Source organism: Bufo bufo, chromosome 4, assembly GCF_905171765.1.
Source record: "Bufo bufo chromosome 4, aBufBuf1.1, whole genome shotgun sequence".
NCBI classification, from domain to species: domain Eukaryota; kingdom Metazoa; phylum Chordata; class Amphibia; order Anura; family Bufonidae; genus Bufo; species Bufo bufo.
The window spans coordinates 86,052,992-86,073,653 of record NC_053392.1 but is presented as its reverse complement, the minus strand read 5'-3'; positions in this window follow the sequence as shown (position 1 = coordinate 86,073,653).

The window sequence follows — 20,662 nt, the reverse complement described above, 5'->3', positions numbered from 1 at the left end:
TGGCTAAGAGTGCTGGCCACAGTCAGCGCACCGACAAAAAGAAATGTGTGAAATATGTGAGGGGGGGACAAGCTGCAACACCCCTGGGGGAACGGGGGTCGCACAGGGTGCTGTGGACCCCAGACACCATCGGATCCGGGTGCTGCACACAAAAAAAAACTTTTCTTTTTTTTTTCACTATCCCTGCCTAACCTAAAGCTCTCCTTAAATGTTTATATGCCAGATGACACTTTATGGGGTCTCAGGGGCCACGGATGGCGGCGGATCGTGTGAGATACAGAGGGACCGACACAGGGCTCCTCTCTCCTTACTCACACAGAAGTCTGTGGGGGAGGAGAGCGGAGCTCCAGGACGTTATATACAGGTTAGTCCCTCCAGCCAATCACAGGCGATCCTCACCCTCATCCTCACCCTCCGTCACCGCCATCTCACAGGATCTACATCACCGATCACCCTCCTATTCCAGGTCACCGGAGACCCGAATTACCCGGAAATACTGAAAACCGCAGGTCTGAACTGACCTGCGGTTAGCAGCGATAGCCGATACAGGGGGTTCACAGGACCCCCCTCGGCATTGTCACAGGGTGCCTGCTGAATGATTTCAGCAGGCACACCATTCCGATCACCGCCCGCCGTGCAGTGGTGATCGGAAATACACAGGACGTACCTGTACGCCCTGTGTCTTTAAGGACTTGGACATCAGGGCGTACAGGTACGCCCTGTGTCCGTAAGAGGTTAAAAGGACTTTTGGGTCTCTGAAAAGTTTTTCAACTGAAAAAAAGAAAATTTCACTCCCTACACTATCTTTCCGTTCTTCAGAACAGCTCTCCCTGACTAACACCCTCAGGCTACTTTCACACTAGCGTTCGGGGCTCCGCTTGTGAGTTCCGTTTGAAGGCTCTCACAAGCGGCCCCGAACGGATCCGTCCAGCCCTAATGCATTCTGAGTGGATGCGGATCCGCTCAGAATGCATCAGTTTGGAACCCTTTGTCCTCCGCTCCGCTCAGCAGGCGGACACCTGAACGCAGCTTGCAGCATTCGGGTGTCCGCCTGGCCGTTCGGAGGCAAACGGATCCGTCCAGACTTACAATGTAAGTCAATGGGGACGGATCCGTTTGAAGTTGACACAATATGGCTCAATTTTCAAACGGATCCGTCCCCCATTGACTTTCAATGTAAAGTCAAAACGGATCCGTTTGGATTATCATGAACGGATCTAAGCGTTTGCATTATAGGTGCGGATCCGTCTGTGCAGATACCAGACGGATCCGCACCTAACGCAGGTGTGAAAGTAGCCTCAGCAAAGCACTAGTATGATAATACAACAGCAAGTAAATGACACATTGTACCCGCAGATTATACTGGCAGCGCGCAGCCAGTAAGGTAACAATGTTACATTCCTAGCTAGGAAACTATAGCAGGAATTGCAACTTATACCTAGAAGCGCTAGCTGCGGCTAGCTGGCAATTTTAGAATTAACCCTTTAGGAAAATATACACTGCTCAAAAAAATAAAAGGAACACTTAAACAACACAATGTAACTCCAAGTCAATCACACTTCTGTGAAATCAAACTGTCCACTTAGGAAGCAAGACTGAGTGACAATTAATTTCACATGCTGTTGTGCAAATGGGATAGACAACAGGTGGAAATTATAGGCAATTAGCAAGACACCCCCAAAAAAGGAGTGGTTCTGCAGGTGGTGACCACAGACCACTTCTCAGTTCCTATGCTTCCTGGCTGATTTTTTGGTCACTTTTTTGAATGCTGGCGGTGCTTTTACTCTAGTGGTAGCATGAGACGGAGTCTACAACCCACACAAGTGGCTCAGGTAGTGCAGCTTATCCAGGATGGCACATCAATGCAAGCTGTGGCAAGAAGGTTTGCTGTGTCTGTCAGCGTAGTGTCAAGAGCATGGAGGCGCCACCAGGAGACAGGCCAGTACATCAGGAGACGTGGAGGAGGCCGTAGGAGGGCAACAACCCAGCAGCAGGACCGCTACCTCCGCCTTTGTGCAAGGAGGAACAGGAGGAGCACTGCCAGAGCCCTGCAAAATGACCTCCAGCAGGCCACAAATGTGCATGTGTCTGCTCAAACGGTCAGAAACAGACTCCATGAGGGTGATATGAGGGCCCGACGTCCACAGGTGGGGGTTGTGCTTACAGCCCAACACCGTGCAGGACGTTTGGCATTTGCCAGAGAACACCAAGATTGGCAAATTCGCCACTGGCGCCCTGTGCTCTTCACAGATGAAAGCAGGTTCACACTGAGCACATGTGACAGACGTAACAGAGTCTGGAGACGCCGTGGAGAACATTCTGCTGCCTGCAACATCCTCCAGCATGACCGGTTTGGCATTGGGTCAGTAATGGTGTGGGGTGGCATTTCTTTGGAGAGCCACACAGCCTTCCATTTGCTCGCCAGAGGTAGCCTGACTGTCATTAGGTACCGAGATGAGATCCTCAGACCCCTTGTGAGACCATATGCTGGTGCGGTTGGCCCTGGGTTCCTCCTAATGCAAGACAATGCTAGACCTCATGTGGCTGGAGTGTGTCAGCAGTTCCTGCAAGACAAAGGCATTGATGCTATGGACTGGCCCACCAGTTCCCCAGACCTGAATCCAATTGAGCACATCTGGGACATCATGTCTCGCTCTATCCACCAACGTCACGTTGCACCACAGACTGTCCAGGAGTTGGCAGATGCTTTAGTCCAGGTCTGGGAGGAGATCCCTCCGGAGACCATCCGCCACCTCATCAGGAGCATGCACAGGCGTTGTAGGGAGGTTATACAGGCACGTGGAGGCCACACACACTACTGAGCCTCATTTTGACTTGTTTTAAGGACATTACATCAAAGTTGGATCAGCCTGTAGTGTGTTTTTCCACTTTAATTTTGAGTGTGACTCCAAATCCAGACCTCCACGGGTTGAAAAATTTTATTTCCATTTTTTTATTTTTGTGTGATTTTGTTGTCAGCACATTCAACTATGTAAAGAACAAAGTATTTCAGAAGAATATTTAATTAACTCAGATCTAGGATGTGTTATTTTTGTGTTCTCTTTATTTTTTTGAGCATTGTATTAGTTAGACCAATTAAAAGCTAAGTTTTAGTAATAAGTAGGTGTAGGATTAAGAGGTGTAATTTAGTCCATAGGACATTAGAATCAACCATAACCCCCACTGTGCCCCTGATGCATTCACTGCTACACATATGCCCCCAGATGGTGCCATTGTCTGCCATTGTCCCCCACATGCCCCCTGCAGCATCCTCTTTTGTCCCGCTATGATGGCAGGTGCTCAGAAACGGAGCCGCTGCCATCAGCAGAGAGTGTCAGCTGTAACTTACAGCTGACACTCTGCTGCTACAGCCGAAATCGGTGCTGGCAACGATCCCGGCCGTTTAACCCCATAGATGCCGCAGTCAGTAGCCACCTGTGGCATCCATGGGGTTGAGAGGGTGGGAGCTCCCTCTCTCTTCCTTTGGGCCGCCGCTGCTGCAATGGCAGCGGCCTGATGGTTACCATGGCAACCGGACACCTTACAAATGCGTCTGCCAGGTACAGTACATAGTTACATAGTTAATACGGTTGAAAAAAGACATACGTTCATCAAGTTCAACCAAGGGATAGGTGGGGATGCGAATCCCAACTAGGCTAATCTAGTGTAAGTGTAGCACTGACAATACAGTGCATTTCAATAGATGATTATTGCAAAGCACTGTATAGCCATCAGGCCCACTGGATCTTCAAGATCCAACTGGGTCTTGATTAAAAAAAAGTTAAAAAAATAAATAAAAATGCAAATTCTTTTCCCATATTCCTTCATTTGTAAGTCATTAAAAAATGAAAAAACTGCACATGGTATCGCCACATCTGTAACAACCTGATCTATAAAAGTATTATGTTACTAATGCCGGGAGGGGAACGCCGTGAAAAAATTATTGTGAAAACAATGAAGAAATTTCTGTTTTTGTCACCTCACCTCCACAAAAAAATAAATAGCAAGTGATCAAAAAGTTGTATGTACCCCAAAATGATACCAATAAAAGCTAAAGCTTGTCCCACAAAAAATAAGCCCCCACACAGCTACATTGGTGAAAAGATTAAAATGTTATGGACTTTAGTATATGGCGATGCAAAAATCTCATTTATTTTTAACACAAAAGGAATTTTGTGCTGAAAAAGTAGTAAAACATAAAAAAACTATATAAATTTGGTATCACCATAACTGTATCAACCCACAGATTAAAATAATCATATCATATTTACCACAAGAGGAACCACATAAAAAATAAAAATAAAAAACAGAATTGGTATTTTTGCCCACTTTACCTCCACAAAAAATGGTATAAAAAGTGATCAAAAAGACAAATGTACCCAAAAATGATACCAATAAAAACTACAGCTCATCCCGCAAAAAATAAGTTCCCGCAAAGCTACATTGGTGAAAAAATTAAAATCTTATGGACCCTAAAATAAATTTCAGCAAATTACATGTTAGAAAATCCTGATGCCGCTACTTCCCTTCTAAATGACGCTGTGCCCCCAAACAGCGGTTTACGACCACATATATGGTGTTGCAATATTCAGGAAAAAATGCATAACAAATTGTGGGTGCATTTTCTCCTGTTACCCCTTGTGAAAATAAAAAATGTGGGGCTAAAGCAGCTTTATATTAGAAATAAAAGTTAATATCTCATTTTCACATCCATGTGTTTCTAAATTCTATGAAACGCTTGTTGGGTCAAAGCATTCACTTCACCACTAGATTTATTCCTTGAGGGGGTAGTTTCCAAAATGGGGTCACTTTTTGTGTTTTCTTTCTAGGGGTACCTCAGGGTCTTTTCAAATGTGACATGGCACCTGAAAACCATTCCAGCAAAATCTGCCCTCCGTTAACAATATGGCGCTACTTTCCCTCTGCACGCTGCCGTGTGCCCATACAGCAGGTTGCAACCACATTTGGGGTGTTTCTGTAAACTGCAGAATCAGGGTTATAAGTACTGATTTTTGTTTTGCTGTTAACCCTTGCGGTGTTAAAGGAAAAATGGATTTAAATGGAAAATTTTAAAATGTCCCCACCATTTTTCTTTAATTCTTGTGGAACATCTAAAGGGTTAATAAAGTTTGTAAAAATCTGTTTTGAATAACTTGAGGGGTGTGGTTTTCAAAATGGGGTGATCTATGATAATTTTCTTAAAAATTTGAAAATTTGCTTCTAAACTCCAGTTCTAAGCCTTCTAACTTCCTGAAAAAATAAAATGACATTTACAAAATGATGCAAACATAAAGTAGACATATGGGAAATGTAAAGTAATAACTATTATATGAGGTATCACTATTTGTCTTAAATATACCGTAGAGACATTCTAATTTTGAAAATATCGAACTTTTCTAAATTTTCGGCAAATTCTGGATTTTTTTATGCATAAAGGTAAAACATATCAACTCAAATTCATCACTAACATGGAGTATGATGTGTCACGAGAAAACAATCTCAGAATGGCTTGGATAAGTAAAAGCGTTCCAAAGATATTACCAGATAATCCGACACATGTCAGATTTGAAAAATGGGGCTCCGGCATTTGGTCCAGACTGGCATTTGGTCCAGACTCTCATCAGTGGTTTCAAACAATAATATGAGGGCTGGTATGCCAACAGTACCCTACTGCCGACTTAGGCTACTTTCACACTAGCGTTTACATTTTCCGGTATTGAGGATCTCAATACTGGAGAAAAACGCTTCAGTTTTCTCCAAATTCATTGTCAATGGGCACAAAACAGAACGGAATGCTCCAAAATACATTACGTTCTGTTTGGTTGAGTTCCCATACCGGAGAGTAAACCGCAGCAAGCTGCGGTTTTCTATCCATCATGGGATGCGGAGAAAAATGGATCCGGCATGACCCACAATGCAAGTCCATGGGGACAGATCCGTTTTCTCTGACACAATAGAAAACTGATCCGTCCCCCATTGACTTTCAATGGTGTTCATGATTGATCCATCATTTCTATATATTATAAAGCAATCAAAGGTTTGAGCAGCTCTCACCTGCCGAGGATTCCACTGTTATAGCACGGAACAACTCTTTCACCCGAATCAGGAGCAAATATGGAGATATGAAGAAAAAAGAGGTTTTGTCCAGCTTGTACTTGTGGCAATCCAAAAAGGCTCTTTATTCAAAATTCAATATAAAATCCAGGTACAGGAATGCAGAGTCTACATGTTTCGGGCACAATTCAATTTTAGCCCTTACTCATGACTAATTCAAATACACTGTCAGGTTACCTTTATAGAGAGGAGGGGGAGGCTCCCTCACCTGAGGCAATCAGGCTGAAAGTCAACCCCTCCCTTCCACAAATGTGTGCATAGATAAAAACATATCAAAATTAATTCATATAATCCATAAAAAACAACAGATTAAAGAAATGGGAAAAGGAGGGAGGAAAAGAAAAGAGAGATAAATTTATGGTTAGTACTGTAGAATTAGATCCAGTTTTTTATTTAGACCTTGGGGCTGGCGACTTTCTAGCCGGAAAATCCAATATGATTCTCTGTTTAAAAGTTTCCTTTTTCTGTCGCCGAATCTTATTGGTTTTTTAACCCTTTTCAATACCTTGTACTGACATATAGGAGACATCACCACCATGTACAATAGCAAAATGGAGGCTTGCCGCAGATATATTGCGGTTCTCATGGTGCGGTATGTCTGATATATGTTTTCTGATGCGTGTTTTTATTGCGTTTGTTGTACATCCTACATATTGTAACTTACAACCTTTACATGTTATACAATAAATCGCATAGGTAGTATTGCAGTTTAGGAAGGATTTTATTTTAAAAACCTGGCCATTAGTGCTAGATTCAAAACTTTGACAGATTTTCATATGTCTGCAGCAAGTGCAAATAGAGTGACCGCATTTGTAATTCCCTTTTGTTGACAGCCATGTACTTTGTGTTGTTCGGGACTTGTCATTTTTAAAAAGAGATGGGCTCACGGAACTGGCTATGGTAGGTGCCTTTCGGGCTGCTCATTTGATGCCTTTTTGTGCCATTGCTGCCCATTTTTTGTCACATGCTAGCACTGGGAAGTGCTTTTTAACGATGTTGCAAATTTGGATATATTCATTGCTGTATTGTGTGACAAAAATATTTTTTCTTTCGTAATTGGATGTCTCTCTAATTTTTTGTCCCTTTGTTTCTACATGTGTAGCCAACAATAGGTTCCTGTTCATATTAAGGATATCTCTGTTGCATTTTTCCATAATTTTTTCTGAGTATGCTCTGTGTGTCAATCTTCTTATAATGTTTTGCGCCTCTGTTTCGTAGGTTGACTCATCACTGCAATTTCTTCTTGCCCTGATCAATTCTCCTTTAGGTATGTTTCTGATGGTATGTGTGGGATGGCATGACTGTGCATGCAATAGTGTATTGCCTGCTGTTGGTTTTCTGTATGTGCTAGTGTATATGGAGGCTGTGGACGAGTCCCCCCTGAGGCGGAGATCCAGGAACTCAATGTTACTGGCGCTGTGTTGAACAGTAAATTGAATACCGTTCAAACACACGTTCAGATATTCTACAAAAGATGGTATGGCCGCCACATCACCAGACCAGATAAAGATCAGGTCATCAATGTAACGGCCATACCATCTTATGTTATCTGAAAATGGGTTGGTGTCGATGAGGAGAAAGCCTCTTTCCCACCATGCCATAAAAATGTTAGCTATGGAGGGAGAGAACTTGGCCCCCATCGACACCCCCGATGTCTGCAGGAAGAACATTCCATCAAACATGCACTTGATAGATTTCAGGAACTAGTTGAGAGGGATCTAGTCTCATTGAACTATTCTGTTGTTTCACAACAAAAGGATTCAAATACAAATAATTTATCCAAAAAAGAATCCCTAGCATTACGTAATCTCAGTAACAGGGATGATATTATTGTGAAACAGGCTGACAAGGGGGGAGCGGTGGTCATCCTTGATAGTGAACTTTATAGATCCCTTATTCATCAGATGTTACACAATGACAGGATCTATAGTGCTTTACTGGGTGACCCACTCCCCTCCTTTCAGAAAGAACTAAAAGATCTGCTATTACATGGATTTAATATAGCTGTTCTTAACCAAAAAGAACATGACTATATCTTTGTTGCATTTCCAGTTATTCCAATTTAACATGCTCTACCAAAAGTGCATAAACCAATTTTTCCCCCTCCCCTGAGACCAATTGTCTCGGGCATAGGGTCGTATTTAGAACGCCTCTGTCAGTGGGTTGACTCACTACTGCAACCCTTGATCCCAAATATTCCTGTTTTTTTGAGGGATACCAAATCGGTTTTGCAAGCAGTACAAAATTTAGAATGGTCCGAAGAATACTCATGGGTGACAGCGGATGTAGTTGCACTTTACCCCAGTATCCCCCATAACCTGGTGAACATTTGCTTAGTGTGGTTTTTGAAGAATTTTGGAAATTTTTCTGCGGTGCTAACAGAATATGTGGTAGCTGTGGTGGACTTCCTCCTGAGACGAAATTATTTCATGTTTGATGGAATTTTCTTCCTGCAGACATCGGGGGTGTCGATGGGGGCCAAGTTCTCTCCCTCCATAGCTAATATTTTTATGGCATGGTGGGAGAGAGGCTTTCTCCTCATTGACACCAACCCATTTTCAGATAACATAAGATGGTATGGCCGTTACATTGATGACCTGATCTTTATCTGGTCTGGTGATGTGGCGGCCATACCATCTTTTGTAGAATATCTGAACGCGTGTGTGAACGGTATTCAATTTACTGTTCAACACAGCGCCAGTAACATTGAGTTCCTGGATCTCCGCCTCAAGGGGGACTCCGCCACAGCCTCCATATACACTAGCACATACAGAAAACCAACAGCAAGCAATACACTATTGCATGCACAGTCATGCCATCCCACACAAACCATCAGAAACATACCTAAAGGAGAATTGATCAGGGCAAGAAGAAATTGCAGTGATGAGTCAACCTACGAAACAGAGGCGCAAAACATTATAAGAAGATTGACACAAAGAGCATACTCAGAAAAAATGATGGAAAAATGCAACAGAGATATCCTTAATATGAACAGGAACCTATTGTTGGCTACACATGTAGAAACAAAGGGACAAAAAATTAGAGAGACATCCAATTACGAAAGAAAAAATATTTTTGTCACACAATACAGCAATGAATATATCCAAATTTGCAACATCGTTAAAAAGCACTTCCCAGTGCTAGCATGTGACAAAAAATGGGCAGCAATGGCACAAAAAGGCATCAAATGAGCAGCCCGAAAGGCACCTACCATAGCCAGTTCCGTGAGCCCATCTCTTATTAAAAATGACAAGTCCCGAACAACACAAAGTACATGGCTGTCAACAAAAGGGAATTACAAATGCGGTCACTCTATTTGCACTTGCTGCAGACATATGAAAATCTGTCAAAGTTTTGAATCTAGCACTAATGGCCAGGTTTTTAAAATAAAATCCTTCCTAAACTGCAATACTACCTATGCGATTTATTGTATAACATGTAAAGGTTGTAAGTTACAATATGTAGGATGTACAACAAACGCAATAAAAACACGCATCAGAAAACATATATCAGACATACCGCGCCATGAGAACCGCAATATATTTGCGGCAAGCCTCCATTTTGCTATGGTACATGGTGGTGATGTTAAAAAACCAATAAGATTCGGCGACAGAAAAAGGAAACTTTTAAACAGAGAATCATATTGGATTTTCCGGCTAGAAAGTCGCCAGCCCCAAGGTCTAAATAAAAAACTGGATCTAATTCTACAGTACTAACCATAAATTTATCTCTCTTTTCTTTTCCTCCCTCCTTTTCCCATTTCTTTAATCTGTTGTTTTTTATGGATTATATGAATTAATTTTGATATGTTTTTATCTATGCACACATTTGTGGAAGGGAGGGGTTGACTTTCAGCCTGATTGCCTCAGGTGAGGGAGCCTCCCCCTCCTCTCTATAAAGGTAACCTGACAGTGTATTTGAATTAGTCATGAGTAAGGGCTAAAATTGAATTGTGCCCGAAACATGTAGACTCTGCATTCCTGTACCTGGATTTTATACAGAATTTTGAATAAAGAGCCTTTTTGGATTACCACAACTACAAGCTGGACAAAACCTATTTTTTCTTCATATCATTTCTATATAATACAAGCAGATCAGTTCATAATGGATGCAAATGGTTGTATTATCAGTGTAGGAAGGCGCAAGGGTCCGTCATTGATGGTCGGTATGTGTCACCGAGGTTCCTGGTCTCGGTGAGGTAAGAGCCGGTAGTTTCAAGTGTCAGCGGCAGCTAGTGCTGGTTGACACTGTTTTCTGTTTAGTATGGCTGCAAAGCCGATCCGGGACGGCTCTTACTGGGAGTAGCCAAAGTGCTGGGTGGGTGGCTGCTCCCCACTCTCCAGGCCGGGTCTTGGTTTGGGTTATAAAAGCACAGGCAGCACTGTCAGGTGGGGTGAGTTATCCTCCATCTGACAGGGAAGCTGTGGAGTCTCTGTGTTTTGAGATCTAAGGATGTGTGCCATGCTAAAGGGCTGAGAGCGGCATTGCTGGGAAGCAGTTCCCTAAAGCCTGTTGTGGACTGCTGCTGACAAAACCACTGACAAGGTGAATGTTTTTTTGTTTTGTGGACTTGCCATGGTGTGAATGAACACCAAGACGGCGAACTGTCATTTTGTCTATGTGTGAATAAACACTGAACTGTTTTAAGTTAAAGACTTTGTTTTTGCCTCTGTACTGCGTCCGCTAATCTGCCTACCAGAGCGAATCCCCACATCAGTAACAATAGCGTTTTTTCTGAACCCTGCCGGATCCAGCAAAAACGCTAGTGTGAAAGTAGCCTAGTAACTATGAATAAGAAACAACAATGTTGCCAGTCATTCAGCAACTATATGTCCTGTTACTAGTCAACATTCATTAACTAAATATCTCTGGTTGGTAACAGGATATTATTACATAAATTCTTATAGCCCTTTGAATCCAAGTGTTGTGAAGTTTTTTAAGGTGGTAATATCTTACTCACAGAAGCTGTTTAATTTAGCTAAGCTGCCAGTATGCTCTGCCAGGGTTCAGCAACCTCCGGCACTTCAGATGTTTTGAAACTACAACTCCCAGAATGCTCCATTCACTTCTATGGGAGTTGAGGAGAACAGCCGAGCATGTTTGCATGCTGGGAGTTGTAGTTTCACAGCAGCTGGAGTGCCAAAGGTTGCTGATCCCTGCTCTGTCATGTATACACAGACGTTCTATCTAATACAATAAATAGGAGCATTAAAGCCCTTTTATTAACATATTCCTCTATTCACATACACAGTACGTCTGCAGTACGATACTGTGTGTAAATGATCCAGAAACAAACTGCATTTTTAAAATAATAAACTAACTTGCTCCCCCAACATGTTTGAAACATGAATCTTGATCAAAGGAACATCTTCATTCTGGGATATAGATTAAAGCCGCTGTGATTTCTAGGTCTCTGTATGCTGGTATCAATCTAAAGTAATATCTATAACATACATCATGTCAGTGTTCTTGGGCAAGTTATTAGCCTAGAGCATAAACAGAAAAATCTACACATGATTATATTGTTCTTATGGATTTTTATTGTAGCATATCATCACTCCAAGCAATATCTTACTATATTTGTATTTCTTGGTGGATATATACATGTCATTGTAAGCAAAAGCTCTGAAAATATCCATTGTAACAAAATGCCCTCTATATAGATCTGAGACAGCAAGGCTTAAGTGGTTTTGTAGCACCAGTCAATTTTACATTGAGCTACGCAATGGCTCCATGGCAACCTATCTGATAAATTCAGTCACCGACCTTTTACTTAATCTTATTGCCGGGCCAGTAAGCACAACGATTTTACGTCAGATAGAAAGTCTGCCAACGATATGAAACGCAATGCAAAAATGTATTTTGGCCAAACCATACTAATGACCTCATGATCCACATAGTCACCTCAATGAATCAGTCATGTACTGTATATCAGGCATGCCCAGCTTTAAGAATACATGAAAATTTGATCTCCGCTCCCAATTTTTGCACACATCAACCCAATGTTTGGTATAATGAGGGTTCTAAGTAAGGGATCTGAATTGTAATTGGTAAGAGACTCATTTTCCCTTATCTGATACTTGCTGTCATCTGAACCCACAGAGACTTTCATTAGCAGTAATAATGCAAGAGTTTAACCCATTCCTCTTTTGCTTCTAAAATCTGCCACGTTGAGGTTTTAGAAAAGTAAATTTTAGAAGAGAGGGAATTTTTTGTTTACATAATTTTTGAGACACTTTGCTTCTAATTACATCATCCATTTTGTGTACTGATCAATCTAAGTTCTCTTTACGTATCCTCCAAATTCCTAGCATCCATTGGTTGTAGTTGGGAGGCATGTCTTAAACTACTGACAGATTGCACACCATCAGAAGCATGGCTTGATCCACACCCCCACGACTGATTGATCTGCCATCGATAGCACACACCCCTCAATGGTAGGAGTCTGACCTATGCAAGAGCTGGGGTCTCGACGGCCAGTCCCAGCCACATTAGTGCTGGAGGGCTCTGCTGATACACAATACCAGTGATGGTGAGCAGATTACAACTTTGTTTACTGTTAGCCTATGTTCCTGAAGAACCGCCAAGAGTATCTGAGCACAGAAACGCATTGAACAGTCTAACATAATGTGAATTCTAAAGATTTGAGAATGAATAAGCTTACGCAGGCTAAGTGAATAAATATATTTACTAAGTCATCAAATATACGATAACACAAACAAATCACATACTGAGTAATAAAAAGCAAATAGACATCACAAATATGCAACATGCAATATGGGGTGGCACTCAGGTCGCCATGTTGTAGCACATTGACAACACCCTAGGGCAGGGATGCTCAACCTGCGGCCCTCCAGGTGTTGCAAAACTCCAACTCCTAGCATGTTCAGACAGCCTACATCTACTGTCCTAAGCAGGTCATGGTGGGAGTTGTAGTTTTACAACAGCTGGAGGGCCACAGGTTGAGCATCCCTGCATTAGGGTGTACAAGAAATAGGTCAAATCAATACTTACATCATACCTAGAATGAAGTATTCAATGGAGTGCCCTGAGGAAATGTGTGTCAGAGTTTAAACATTTTAGACCCTCCTCCAGTGTGCAGCACACATGTCTCTGAGATCACTCAGGAATGTTGGTCTTATCAGGCCAATGGGGGATGGGTACTAGATTACAAAGAACCTCATTATAGAGAATGGTAATAATGAAAGTGAACAGAATTAAAGGGACAGAACCAATCAGCACTTAAAAAAAAAAAACTTACAATACAAACAGCACATTTAGGGTTCCTTCACACGGCGGATCTTGATTATGTCAAAATCTTCTGCATTTGCAGTGGTTGTTAATTCACGGATAAGGTGCATTGGATGGAGCTAAGTGGATGCATGGAATAGCCTTCCTGCAGAAGTGGTAGCTGCAAATACAGTGAAATAGTTTAAGCATGCATGGGATAGGCATAATGCCATCCTTCATATAAAATAGGGCCAGGGGCTATTCATAGTATTCAGTATATTGGGCAGACTAGATGGGCCAAATGGTTCTTATCTGCCGACACAGTGTATGTTTCTATGTTTTTAAGCTGCAAGTGGACAGCCACTGCCGCTTTGAGCAGCTACACTACACAAAGAATGGACATGTCCCTTCTTAGCGAGGTTGTGGCTTTAAACCACTGGCCCACCTCACATTGAAAACAATGGGTGGAAGACACCACATGGCTACCAGGGGAATATTGGTACAGTCCGCACCAAAAATCCACTACAAAATAACTCCATTTGAACAGCCCCTTATACTTTAGGTAGGTAGCATCTTGCATGCAGGATAGCGGATTTGCTTACCTATAGACAACCTGGAAGGTCACCCCTGCCAGCACGATTGGTGGAGTTGGTTTCTCTAGTCTATGACACAGTCTGTTACACATTAGAGTACAGTAACATTTTTGAGCAGATCTTCTACAGTTTTGCAATCTCCACAGTTCTAACAGATTTACAAGCTGCAAATGTGGATAACAGGCCAAGTAATTGTCTCTCTGATTTATTCTTCCCAACACTGCACTTTTCCGTCAAGCTCAAGGATCCAGACATATGGGTGCAACTCTTCTTTTGCCGCTTTCACACTTTCTCTTACTCTTCTCCGTACTCACAATGCTACACTACAGATTTCAACTGTGTGATGCAGTTCTTAGCAGTTCCTCGGTCTACCTCCAAAGTATGTCCAGGCTCCCAAAGCCTTACCTCTCCTGGACAATTTAGCTTTTTATGAATGAGATGAGCCTGCCAGACCACCATCTTCCCTGCCCACGCCATGCCCTCTTTTTTAGACCTGTCGGGAAAGTGGCATGAGTGGATATAAGTCGCAGATTTTGTTGCTAATTGGCTTGCGACAAAATCTGTGACTGATATACACCACAAAAGTGGCATATATCAATACATACATGGGCCCCATACAACGTTTTTGGTTATTTAGGAGTGTTGGGCGAGCATGCTCGGCCGAACACCATTTTGACTCGAGCATCCCGATGCTCGGCACATCGCGGTGTTCGGCCGAGTCTCTTCCCAGCATGTTTGTTGGCTGCTACCCAGCCAATAAACGTGCGGAGAAGTACTCACTGTAATGCCATAGCCATGTTGGTTACTAGCATTACAGTGATTGGCTGGCCGGAACGCGTCATCAGGTGCTATATAGCACCCGATGACATGTGGTTCGGCTCAGTCTTAGTCAGGGAGAGCTGCAGCAGAAGGGACAGATAGTGTAGGGACTGGAATATTTATTTTTTCTGGCAGAGTTTACTGTTGAAAGGTGTTAGAGACCCAAAAGTCCTGCTAAGGACTATTGTTTTATCTGGCTGCAATATCGTATATATTATTAGTGCAACCTGCGCTAAATTGCGTGCAATTGTTTGGCTGCTGCTGACAGTGACACAACCTCTGCTACATCTGTTGTGTTACATTTGCGCATCCTAAATATCTGCGACATTTAGCACAATTGTTTGGCCGCTGGTGATAGTGACATTACCTGCATTACATATCCAGTATAACGTTTGCGCATCCAAAATATCTGTGACATTCAGTGTAATTTTTTCTTAGCCGCTGGTGACAGCGATTTTTACCTGCGCTACATCTCCTGTATAACGTTTGCGCATCCTAAATATCTGTGATATTCAGTGTAATTTATTTGCCCATACACTTACAAAACCTGTGCTACTGTACGTGTGACATTCTTGCATGCATATATACCATTCAATATGCTCAAGGCGAGCAGTAACGGACGAGGAAGTGGCCGTGCTGCTGATGGTGCATGCAGAGGTCGTGGACCTGGGCGCGGTGAAACTGTGCCTGCTGCCAGAGCACAAGAAACACACTCTTCCACGATACCAAGCTACATGTCCCAGTTTGCAGGGCGGCACAGGACACCACTCTCGAAGTCAGACCAGTGCGACCAGGTGGTCGGTTGGATTGTAGCAGATAATGCTTCCAGTCGGTTAAGCACCACCCTGTCTTCCACAAAGTCCAGTTTCAGTAGCCATGAGTCTGGTCAACAGAATCCTCACCCTGATCCTCCTTCCTCTCAACATGGAGAGTCTTGGCAAAGAAGTGATCCCACACTCGGATATTCAGAGGAGCTCTTTTCAGCGCCATTCCTTGATTTGGGCCTCTCGCCAAGCCCGCTTGAAGAGGGGCATGAGGAGATCTTGTGCACTGATTCCCAAACTCTTAAGCATCCACAGTCTGTCACGATTGTGACTGATCCAGACAGGTCTGGGAGCAGAAGGTCGCAGCGACTTTCTACTCGCGATAGCTTGTGAGTTTGCTCCGTGGTTCAGGGTATGTAATCCGGGTTTTGCCTTGTGAACCTTTTTGTCCTGACTGGGAGTTTGTAGGCATCCTTCTCAGGTGAGTCCTGTCTGCCACTCCCAGCTACTATATTAGTTTCAGTTTCACTTGCAGTCATTGCCAGATATAGTCCTTACTTCCAGTGCTAGTCTGACCTTTGAAGGAGATCGTTTGACGGTGTTGCTGTGGAGCTCTTGTCCGGCGTGGACTGTCGTGTTTGGGATAGTGGTCGTGACAGTATATCTGGCCATTTAAAAAAAAAAAAAGTGACATTTCTTTTTTTTTTTTCTGCTTGCTGTTTTGCTTTTGTATTTTTTCTGTTCCACTATGGATCCGGTTACGGTTTTGGCGAAACAATTACAGGGGTTATCCCTTGAAGTGGCAGGATTAAAAGCAACAGTGCTGCAGCAGCAGCAGCAATCTTTGGGTTCCACCGTTGCTACGGGAAACCAAGGTACTCCTGAGCCAAAAGTGGCTTTACCTGATAGGTTCTCAGGAGGGAGAGACCAATTTGTAACCTTCAGAGAAGCTTGCAAATTGTTCTTCAGGTTACGCCCTAGATCCTCCGGCGGTGAGGAACAACGGGTGGGCATTGTAATTTCTCTCCTGCAAGGAGATCCGCAGGCTTGGGCTTTCTCCCTACCATCAGACTCTCCGGCCTTACGATCAGTGGAGGAGTTTTTTGAAGCCCTGGGTCTCGTATATGATGACCCGGACAGGGTCTCACTGGCTGAGTCTAAACTAAGTAGACTTCGGCAAGAGAACCGGTCTGCTGAACTATATTGTTCCGAATTCCGTAGGTGGGCTACTGATACATTATGGAACGACTCGGCCCTTAGGAGTCAGTTCTGCCAGGGGTTGTCTGAAAAATTAAAAGACGCGCTGGCGGTATACGAGGTCCCTGGGTCTCTTGAGGCTGCTATGTCTCTGTCCATAAGAATCGACAGACGACTCAGGGAGAGACAATTAAATTTTACGGAGGCCTCTATAAGGCAGGGATCGGTTTGTTATGATCCGGTCGAACCAATGCAAATAGGGGGCGCCACTAGACGGGTGAATCCTCCTAAGTTCCGCTGTAGGTCAGAGGTTTGTTTTCGCTGTGGGGGGAGGGGTCATTTTGTAAAGGTTTGTCCCTCAGAACCCAAGAGACCACAAACAAAGGAGCCGCCGGAAAACTAGAGTCCCCAGATTGTGCGGAGGATAACAGTCTGGGCGTATTCGTTTCCTCCATACGCATATCTCAGTTTTTGTTGTCCGCTACCGTTGAGGCGGGCAATAAGACTGAGATCTGTTCCGTCTTTTTGGACAGTGGGGCGGGGGTCAACTTGGTGAATTCACGGTTTGCTCAGGCTCTGGGTTTTACTCCGGAACCGGTACGCAGAACTATTCCTGTTTTTGCCATCGACTCCTCCCCTCTTACTCAGAGAGAGTTAACTCAGATCATCCATAATATCCATCTGCAGGTAGGGGACCTCCATAAAGAGCATATCTCTTGTTATGTCCTGGTCTCCTATGGTATTGGGGCTTCCCTGGCTGGTGACTCACAATCCAGTGGTGGATTGGCAGGCCGGGGAGATTGTGGAGTGGAGTGAACATTGTAAGGACAACTGCTTGAGTAGTAGGTGCTCTACACTCTCTGTAACATCTTTACCTGCCTTTCTGTCAGATTTTATGGATGTGTTCTCTGAGAAGGGTTGTCAAGGGTTACCACCTCATCGTCCATATGATTGCCCGATTAATCTATTACCTGGGGCAAAACTACCTAAAACCCGGTTATACAATCTTTCCGGCCCGGAGAGGAAGGCTATGCAGGATTATATTTCGGAGAGTTTGGCTAAAGGACACATCAGACCCTCTTCTTCACCCGTGGCTGCAGGGTTCTTTTTCGTTAAAAAGATATTTTTTGTCAACGATATTTTTAGTCACCTTATCGGGAGATTTGTTGTAATATATCTTGATGACATCCTGGTCTATTCCCCGGATCTGGATACACATAAGATCCATGTGAGACAAGTGCTGCAGATATTAAGGGCCAACAAATTGTTTGCTAAATTAGAGAAATGTGTGTTCGCCGTAAAAGAACTGCCATTTCTGGGGTATGTGTTGTCAGATTCAGGTTTCCGCATGGATCCAGAGAAAGTCCGGGCGATTATGGACTGGGATCTGCCTGAGAACCTGAAGGCATTGCAACGCTTCCTGGGGTTTGCCAATTTTTATAGAAAGTTTATAAAGAACTATTCCTTGGTGGTCAAACCACTGACAGACATGACCCGAAAGGGATCCGATTTTTCCAAATGGTCATATGCAGCCAAAACTGCCTTTACATCTCTAAAGGAGAGATTCATCTCGACCCCTATTCTCGTACAGCCAGATGTCTTGCTTCCTTTTATTGTAGAGGTTGATGCATCAGAGGTGGGGGTGGGAGCGGTACTATCTCAGGGCCCGTCCCCTGGTGAATGGCATCCGTGTGCTTTCTTTTCGAAGAAATTGTCTACTGCAGAAAGGAACTATGATATTGGCAACAGGGAACTTTTGGCTATTAAGTTGGCCTTTGAGGAGTGGCGTCATTTTTTGGAGGGGGCGGTTCATCCCGTCACGGTGATTACTGATCACAAAAACTTATTATATCTGGAGTCTGCTAAACGTCTCACCCCTAGACAGGCTCTGTGGTCATTATTTTTTACTAGGTTTAATTTTGTAATAACCTATCTCCCGGGGGCAAAAAATACTAAGGCGGATGCATTGTCCCGAAGTTTTCCTGGAGGGGGTGAGGTTGATGTACCAGAGCCCATTTTGCAAAAGGGGGTGGTGGTCTCTACATTACACTTAGGTTTGGAGGGGAGGGTGTTGGAAGCTCAGGGGGACGCCCCGGCCTCCTGCCCCTCGGGTAAACTGTTTGTGCCAGAAAATTTACGCCTGGAGATACTAAAAGAACACCATAACTCCACACTTTATTCTGGATCATAATTTCTTTCTGTTCAATGATGAATTTTTCTTACAAGTACAAGGTGTGGCGATGGGGGCGACATGCGCCCCATCGTATGCCAACCTCTTTCTAGGAGCCTGGGAAAGGGAGATCTTTATGAATGACATGATTCCCCACATCAATAAAGTGCACAATTGGATGCGCTTTATTGACGATGTCTTCTTTTTATGGGAGGGTACACAAGATGAACTTAAGAAATTCATCGATACCCTCAATAAGAATGATCGCAACATCTTCTTAACCTTTCAGATGGGGAAAGAGGTCACATTTCTAGACTTGAAAATACAAATAAAAAATGATGGAACTCTGGAAACAGATATCTATAGAAAAGAAACAGCGGTCAACTCACTACTACACGCTGAGTCGTCTCATCCGAAAGCCACCATTAATGGAATACCCACTGGTCAATTTACTAGAATAAAGAGGATCTGCTCCAATAAAGGTAAATACGAAGAACGAAGCCAAGAAATGCTGGAAAGATTTAAAGCCAGGGGATACAGTAAAAGGCAGATCAAAAAAGGAATAGGTAAAACTAAGAAAAGAACTAGAGAACAACTGTTATGCCCCAATCTAATCAAGACTGACTTGCGACCAGATACCAGACTTCTAACTGAGTATAATAGCCAATGGTGGCAAATAAAAGACATCTTAAAAAAGCATTGGAACATTTTACAAACTGATGCCACCCTTAACAAATGTATTTCAAAAGAGCCCCTTATCACAGCTAAAAGAGCTAGAAATTTCAAAGACCTATTGGTGCATAGCCATTACATAAGTACCACAGGGAGAGACAATAAAGATAGATTAAAAGGGTCCTTTCCTTGTGGGACGTGTAAGGCATGTAAAAACGTGGTCAAAACAACTGAATTCACTGGCCTGAAGCATAACAAAAAATATAAAATCAGAGAGTATATCTCCTGTTCATCTAAAGGTGTCATTTACCATGCCACATGCCCCTGCAATAAGATATATATAGGGTTAACATCAAGAGAATTCAGGGTACGTGTTAGAGAACACATACGTGACATTGAAAAGAGCAAAGAAGAAAAGGACCTCAATAATCTCAAAACTATACCTAGACACTTTAAATTATACCATCAAAGTGATGAAAAATTATTGAAATTTATAGGTATAGATCAGGTGCATATGGGAATACGGGGAGGAGATCTGAATAAAAAACTGGCCCAAATCGAGAGTAAATGGATTTTTAGGCTGGGAACGATGGCACCAAGGGGATTAAATGAAACCCTTGGATTTAGTTCCTTCCTTTAACTGTAGGAGGTTTTAGATAAGTTTTAATATTTAAGCTTAGTATTTAATGTATAAGATTTTAATACTGTTGTATTGTAATGATTGTAGAGCTTACCTATACGCATGGAATTGACCGATGGCTGATCTGTAGGAGATCCACTGAACAAATACATGAAGAGGAAAACAAAGAGACAAGATTAAAGAAATGTATGAAAATCATCAGAAAAGACTGGACATTCAATAAGTATATAACCAATGGTTGTATAATATTTGTATGGGCACCACTATATGTCTGTGATAGATGTTAGTGCCCATAAGCTATCTGACATCACCAGATATATGGATGTGATGGATTTGTGGTTTGATGTGTACATGCGTAGATAAAGGGAGATAAATGGAAGATATGGTGTCATATATATACATGTTTGGAAAAAGAAAAATTAAATAATATATATGGAGTTAATGGTTTGTATATAACTGGCTC